We start from the raw sequence: 8,624 nt of genomic DNA, 5'->3' as shown, positions 1-8,624 counted from the left end.
TATTTCTATAACGTGGAAAAATGTTGCCCGGAGTCGAGTTATTTTTTTTTTTGACTCAGACCCCGACTCCAGCAAAATTGCTCGACTCCGACTCGTAGACTCCGACTCCGAAACCCTGGTAAAAACATATCGTGTAAAGTACCCATTATTAGCACAGAAGACGGCGTCACTTTATTCATATGTGAATGACATGTAAACTAGGAACTAGATTGTGAATCGTTCGTTCGTTGATCGTTCTTCGTGGATCTTTCGGTCGGCGCTTAGTGAGTTATTGAACTATAATGAACTATATCGACTGTATCAGTTACCAAATTACCTTGCTGGTCTCTACAGGAGGAGGTGCCTGTACCAAAGCCATCAGTTTGATGCTTCACTCTTTGGTAGAATTTTCGGACTTCATTCTGGTTCCTGTACATCTCGATTTTTTCACACTCCCGCTTTTCCATTTCTCTCTTTTTCCTGCGTAAAAACGTTTCTCCTCTCTTCTTTTCTCCCAATATCTATCCCGTGCGCTACGCGTTGCTACACGCAGAAAAAATTATGTTAGAAATATGTTTGGATCCAAACAAATATATGTTTGGATCCAAACATAATATGTTTGGGTCCAAACAAATATATGTTTGCAACATTTTGTAACATATCTCAATTTGATATGTTTAGGTAAAACATATTTTTTATGTTATAACATTTTTTTCATGGGTGGAGAGAGGATGTTTGTCAACGAGAGTAATAACAGTGCTCTCGCGGCTGTGGGTTTTGTATAATAGAAGACGTAGAAGCGAAGAAGGGGGCTTTGGTGGCATGTATGCGTCAAACTCCTGTGTTTCTTGTTTTGTTGTTGTTAACCAACTTAGCTGGCGAAGAAGAAAAGATGAAATGATATGAATTATATTTTTTTATACCCTCTACCATAGGATGAGGGTATATTAAGTTTGTCACTACGTTTGTAACTACTCGAAATAATAATTGTAGACCCCACATACTATATATATTCTTGATCAGGGTGCAATTCTACATCGATATAGCCATGTCCGTCCGTCTGCCTGTCTGTCCGTCTGTGGAAATCACTCTAGCGTCCGAACGGATTGACGTAGGTGGATGAAATTTTGGGAAAATCTAATATTTGTACGTAGGACTTTTGGTATTGAAAGTGGGCTACGTAGGTCCACGCTTTCGTATAGCCCCCATACAAAATGGCGCGTCGTCGTTTTAAGGAATTTTTAAGATATTTGTCCCATTTAACCACCGAATTGGTTGTAATTTGGTATTTTGTGTCTCCAGAGGTCAAAAAACATTCCTACCAAAGTTGGTTTATATAGGTCCACTTTTTGGTATAGCCCCCATATAACGCCCCATATAAAGTACGCGTCATTTTAATATATGTTGAATGTATTAGTCCCATGTGACAACAGAATCGGTTGCAACTTTGTATTTTGTTTCCAGAGGCTAAGAAACATTTCGACCATAAAATGTTTATATGAGTCCACGTTTTGATATAGCCCCCATAGGACGATATTTCCCGATTTTTGGTATTTTGAAGGTTTTGGCCTCATTATCACACCGAGATGGCTGAAATTTGGTCTTCGTTGGGGATATAAAACTCTACCGAAATGGCTGAAATTTGTGGTGGAGGGTATAAAAAGTTCGGCCCGACCGAACTTAACGCTTTTCCCACTTGTTTTTCTTTCTTCAGTGTTTTAGTTGCCTTTGTAGAGTCAAGATGGTAAAGTGAGTGAATAAATCAGTGTTTTGTGTTTTCGAAAAGAAATTGTGATTTTTAGTAAATTAAATGCCTAATACATTTTATAATAGAAATTTTATAATTGAATCAATAAGGTGAATGGAAATATTTTATTGGACAATATGAAATATGGCATATCCATATTTATTTATAACATTACATAATCATTTGATTGTAGATGCCGATTCCCCGCTGATGATTTCAACTATGAGGATAATTTGTTTTATTTCACAACTAAAGAGAAGCGTTCAACTACGTATCTATATATTTTTCCTTTTTAAAAGTGTGACTATTTACAAATTATTTCAATCAGTTTTTCTTTTATTAAAGTGTGTTATGTATTTCTTTGGAATTTTGTATGTGCCTATGTGTTTGTTGTTCTTTTGCCTTTCAATAAAAAAACCACAACATTTGTGTGTATAGTATAGAGATAGTCAGTGAGTTCTTACTGAGAGCAAGTGAGCACACATTTTACATTGAATTTTACGCTCCCTTGCTCTCAGAAAGCGCCCACTGGTGCATGTGTTTGTTTTTTTGTGCCTTTTGGGTTTGTATTTTTTTGCACCCAAACATAAAATTGTTTCCACCCAAACATATCTTTGTTTGCACCCAAACATATATATTTTTGCACCCAAACATAAATATCTTTGCACCCAAACATATATATGTTTGCACCCAAACATATATTTGTTTCCACCCAAACATATATTATGTTTGGGACTGTTGCAAACATATATATGTTTGCTGCAAAATATGTTTGGGATATATGTTAGAGAGGGCTTTTTTCTCTTCGCATTTTTCTCTTCGGTAGCAGCACGACACTCCTGGTCATACCATGGATTCCTTGGTGAAGGTCTCTGGTATCCAAGTATGGATTTTGCGACTGTTTGCATGGAGTGGACAATACTTTGGCATTGCGCTGATATGTTATCGGGATGAGAAGTGCTTTGATTAAGCAATTGTGCTAGTTGAGTGGAATATGCTGTGGCTATCTGTTGTGATTGCAGCTTACCGATATCTACCTTTCGTGTTGTGTCTGTTCGTACTTTGTTTGCTACGATTAACCGGGTGCGTACCTTTGCTGCAGCTAGGCAGTGGTCCGAGTCTATGTTTGCTCCTCGGAACGAGCGCACATCCAACACGCTCGATGAATGTCTTCCATCTATCACAACGTGATCAATTTGATTTCTTGGTTTCTGATCTGGAGACAGCCTGGTGCCCTTATGGATGTCGAGATGTTTAAATCTGGTGTTCCTAACTACCATGTTTTTTGCCGCTGCGAAGTCTATCAGCCTCATGCCATTGTGAGATGTTTCATTGTGGAAACTGCATTTTCCGACTGTTGGGCCAAAGATATTTTCCTTTCCGATTTTGGCATTAAAATCGCCTAGAATAATTTTAATGTCATGTGCAGGACAACCGTCGTTGCAACAATAAAAATCAAAACGATTCGAGAGGAGGTAGTAAACTGCACTTTTCGGAAATTTTGTATGGGAGGTACCCGCAGGAGGGGATCGTATACTCCATATTCGAACTTGATCTATGCCTGGTAGAAATATTACGAAGGGAATAACCAATATGACCCATCTTGGAACTTAAACTAAGTTTGGACAACAAATTACGAAAGGCAAATTTTGGACCAAATCAGTTCATCCGTTCGAGACTTATCGTGCGCTCCTACCAGCCAGACAGACGGACATTGCTAAATGGACTCCAGCTTGTCTAAAACGGATTTCGTCCAAAAATACTTGGGGTCTAAAACCGTTATTTCGATTAGGCACATTTTGGCCGTATGAAAGTCATCCTCGTCTTTGGTTGGGCCGGCGGTGCAAATAAGACTGGTGTTTAGGAATGTATTTTCTATCCAAATTGTCATTCATCGATAGAGTTAATCTGAAGACGAGATAAGCTTTCTTCTGACCTTAATCCCACAGGTATACTCATTTGTTGTATTTTTGTGGCATCTTTCACGTTCCATGGCACTTCCTCTTACGCGGTAATTCCAAACGCATGCGCCAAAATGTAAACTGCAACTTGTTTTCAAAGAAGACGACCGTACCTAGTGCACCTTCAATTCCAGGAAAAATCCAATTACCAAATAACGGACTTTTTACATAATTTTGGGTAGTCGTAACTACTTACAAAACATCCTACTATGGCTACTTTACACGTTATGTTATTATACATATGTCTTGTCACTTTGCATATAAATTTTGTATATAAAAAGTGGCAACGCACATGTAAAAAAACATATGGTGTAAACTACCCATAACTCATTATTTAAACAAGTAAAAAAGTATCAGTCGGCTTTGCCGACAGAGATATACCCTCAGCCTATGTATATTGAAACAATTTTTTCCCAAAATACGTATGTATTTAGGGGGTTTTAAAAATTTTGGGCATTTGAACCGACAAAAAGTTGATTAGGACTAAAGATCAAAAGTTTTGCGGAGGAGATACTACAAGGAATGGATCGTCATTGACCGTTGTGGAAGTGAATCTCCAGCCAAAAGAAGTATGGGATTGCCCCTAAAAAAAACTTTTACCATCGTAATTGAGGCAGCGAATGCAAGTTGCTTCAACAAAAATCAAAGTGATTCGATACTAGGTCTTAAAGTGAACTTATCCGCAATTTTGTGTGGGAGGTACCGGAAGGGTTGGACAAATATAGTCCATATTTGAACCTGAATTATATCTGGTAGATGTATTAGGATGTGTAAGGTATAGACCAATTCGGCCACTCCTTTCAAGAGTTACCGTACGAACAATTTTTCCGAACATTTTTGAACTTTTGTGGGGGAGGTACCTGAAGGAGGGGACCGATATGGCTTATATTCAAACTTAAACTATGTTTTGACAAAATATTACTAAGGTCATATTTTAGACCGAATCGGCAGATCCGTTCAAGAGTTATCTTGCGCTCCAACCACCTCACACGGTGTCATAGGGGTTTTTTTGCAACTTTCATGCTATTTTCTCAGGAAGTATGGACTTGCCCCTGATGAAACTTGTACCGTCGTATGGAGGGCAGTGAATACAAGTTGCTGAAACAAAAATCAAAGCGATTCGAGAGATGGCCCTAAACTGAACTTTTCCGAAATTTTGTGTGGGAGGTACCTGAAGGAGTGGACCTATTGAGACCATATTGGAACCTCATCTATGTCTGGTAAAAAGTTCACGATGTGTAAAGTATGGAGCAGATCGGTTACTTACTTCAAGAGTTATCGTTAGCACAATTTTTCCGAACATTTTAGAACTTATGTGGGGGAGGTACCGGAAGGAGTGGACCGATATAACTCATCTTCGAACTTAAACTAAGTTTCGACAAAATATTACGAAAGCCAAAATTTGAACCGAATCGGTTCATCCGCTCAAGAGTTATCGTGCGCTCCAGCCAGCAGGACAGACAGACAGACAGACAGACGGACGGACATGGCTAGATCGACTCCAAATTGTCTGAAACACATTTCGTCCAAACATACTTGGGGTCTAAAACCATTATTTCGATGAGGCACATTTTCATCGTATCAAAGTGTATATACCCTCCTTAGCCTAAAGGCTGAGGGTATAACAAGAGCATGTCGCACTAACTAGTTATTCTATGGTCACTAAAAATAGAAAAATAAGCTAAAAAACATATCGCTCATTTATTCAAGGAGTGACACATCTCAAAAATCAAGTTTCGAGAAAAACGCATTTGCTGATTAAAATTGGACCTCCCAACTTAAAAAGGCTATTACAGAAAAAATGAAATAACTATTTGGATCATCCTTTGAAAAAACCTAGGCAGATATCAGTGCTAAATTTCTGTGCAAGAATAAGCATGATTTGTACTGTTTTAGTACTTCATAAACTCATAAAACTCTTTTGATGATTTACACGCAGAGAAAAAATATTGTTGGAACAATCATATTCTAAGAGCAAAATAGTGTATTTTAAAATTTTTAAAATATGTATTGTTGGCGCAACAATATATTTTGTGTCATCATGTTTGGTAATAAAAAATATATGGTTGAAACAACAATATATATTTTCAGATTTTTAAAATACACTATTTTGCTCTTAGAATATGATTGTTCCAACAATATCTCTTCTCTGTGTGTATGCCAAACTCCTAGAAAATAAGCTGTAACTCGCTGAGATTTAGAGATATCAACTTGAAAATTTTACACAAGATGAAGTAGAAGTCGTAGAAAAAAAAACAAAAATTGCTAACTCCAAAACCCCATTTTTTGAGTTATGCCACTCTTTGAGTAAATGAGCGATATGTTATATTTTTAGAATAGTTAAGGTGAAGTTATGTCCAATTTCAACAGACTCCATATTTTTTATACTCTGCACCATAGTATGGATGGTATATTAAGTTTGTTTTTCTCTTTCTAACGTATTGAAATATACATTCCCTACCCTATAAAGTATATGTATCCTTGATCAGGATAAAATCCTGAGTCGGTATAGCCATGGCCTGTCCGTCCGTGTGTTGTAATCACTCTAGCGTCCGCTAGAGCGCTGTATTTTTGCACCCGAGTGTCTTTTCTCCATGGACAGGTCAAGTTCAAAGATGGGCTATATCGGCAGACGTTTTGGTTTAACGCCCATATAAAGGTACCTGCCGATTTTCAGTATTTTGAGGATTTTAGCTACAATTTCTAACCGAACTACCTGTAAAGTGACAGTTGAGGTTCCCAGTGGTCATAAAACTTCTCCACCAAAAATCGTCAACATAGGTCCATGTCTTGTTATAGCCCCCATATGACGGTACCTCCCCATTTTCGGTATTTTCAGGATTTTAGCTACAATTGTTAACCGTACTTGCAGTAATATAATATTTAGGGTTCGCAGTGGTTACAAAACATCTCCGCCAAAAACCATCATCATAGGTCCATGTTTTGGTATAGCCCCCATATAACTATACCTCCCGATTTTCGGTATTTTGAAGATTTTAGCTACAATTTTTAACTGAACTACCTGTAATTTGACACTTGAGGTTCCCAGTGGTCACAAAAATCCTTCACTAAAAATTGTCAACATAGTTTCACGGTTTGGTATAGCCCCCATATAAAGGTACCTGCCGATTTTCAGTAGTTTGAGGATTTTAGCTACAATTTTTAACCGAACTACCTGTAAAGTGACAGTTGAGGTTCCCAGCGGTCATAAAACTTCTCCACCAAAAATCGTCAACATACGTCCATGTTTTGTTATAGCCCCCATATGACGGTACCTCCCCATTTTCGGTATTTTGAGGATTTTAGCTACAATTGTTAACCGTACTAGCAGTAATATAATATTTAAGGTTCGCAGTGGTTACAAAACATCTCCACCAAAAACCATCATCATAGATCCATGTTTTGGTATAGCCCCGATATTACTATACCTCCCGATTTTCGGTGTTTCGAGGATTTTAGTTACAATTTTTAACCGAAATACCTGTAATTTGACAGTTGAAACTTCTCCACTAAAAATCGTCAACATAGGTTCACGGTTTGGTATAGTTCCCATTGAACGGCACCTCCTGATTTTCGGTATTTTGAGGGTCTTAGCTACATTGTTTGACGGAACTATCCGTAATTTGACTTTAGAGGTTCCCTGCATTTATACATTTTTTCCACCAAAAATTTTAAAGATAGGTAGACATTTGATAAAGCTGCATAGGCGGTAACTTTCAACTGGCTGAACACATTTTTTAGATTAGATTAGATAATTTAGGCATTTGGGGTATTCATGGTCTAAAAATGTTTCCACTATTTTATGCTGGAAGGTATAAAAACTTCGGCCCGGCCGAACTTAACGTTTTTTACTTTTTTCTCTGTTGGATTTGAACTTGTGAACTTTTTATTTCTAGCCAAACACACTATACACTGTATCACACGTACGGACATTAAAGGTTGTTTAAACACTTACATCTGCACCATCAACCTTTCGCAATTTTGCTAACAAAAGAATTGTTTGCCGACGGTATGCGCTGAACACACAACTCTAGGCTTTGTAATCGAATACAAACGCTATAGCCACCGGACTTCAGCTACCTTTTTGACCGAAATACCTGTAATTTTACATTTGAGTTTCCCAGATTTGGTATAGCCCACATATATCGGTACCTCCCGATAATCGGTATTTTAAGAATTTTAGGTACCTTTTCGACCGAACTACCTGTAATTTAATATTTGAGATTCCCAGTGGTCACAAAACATCTACACCATCAATTGTTAACATAGGTCCATGTTTTGGTGTAGCCTCCTTATAACGGTACTTCCCGATTTTCGGTATTTCGAGGATTTTAGCTACAATATTTAACCGAACTACCTGTAATTTGACGTTTGAGTTTCCCAGTGGTCACAACAACTCTCTACTAAACATTCTCAACATAGGTCCATGATTTGGTATAACCCCCATATACCGGTACCCCCGGATTCTATGTGTTTCGACCGAATCATCTGTAATTAAACATATGAGTTTACCAGTAATCACAAAACTTCTCATCGTATGCCCATATTTAGCCCTCCTATCCTATCTAAAAAATGACATTTGAGGTTCCCTGTGGTCACAAAACTTCTCCACCAAAAAATGTCAACATAGGTCCACACTTTGATATAAATCCCACATTTTCAGATACATTTGCTAACCTCATTTAAACAACTTGGGTATCCGTGGTCATAAAATATTTATTCCTTTTTAGTTCAGAAAATTTTATGCTGGGGGTTATAAAATGTTCGGCCCTGCCGAATTTAACGCTTTCCTAATTGTTTTACTCCAGGTTGTGGAAGATGAAAATGCATATGATCCAAAATAAACAATAAGTAATTTGGCTTCTTTTACAAATTTTGTGAAAACTTGTTCATTATGCACCAGACTGAAAAAAAAACAAATTTAACAAGCATTTCCG

The sequence above is a fragment of the Musca autumnalis genome, unplaced genomic scaffold, assembly GCF_047663935.1.
Source record: "Musca autumnalis isolate F117 unplaced genomic scaffold, ASM4766393v1 scaffold_2, whole genome shotgun sequence".
Lineage (NCBI taxonomy): Eukaryota > Metazoa > Arthropoda > Insecta > Diptera > Muscidae > Musca > Musca autumnalis.
This window is presented reverse-complemented; position numbering follows the sequence as displayed.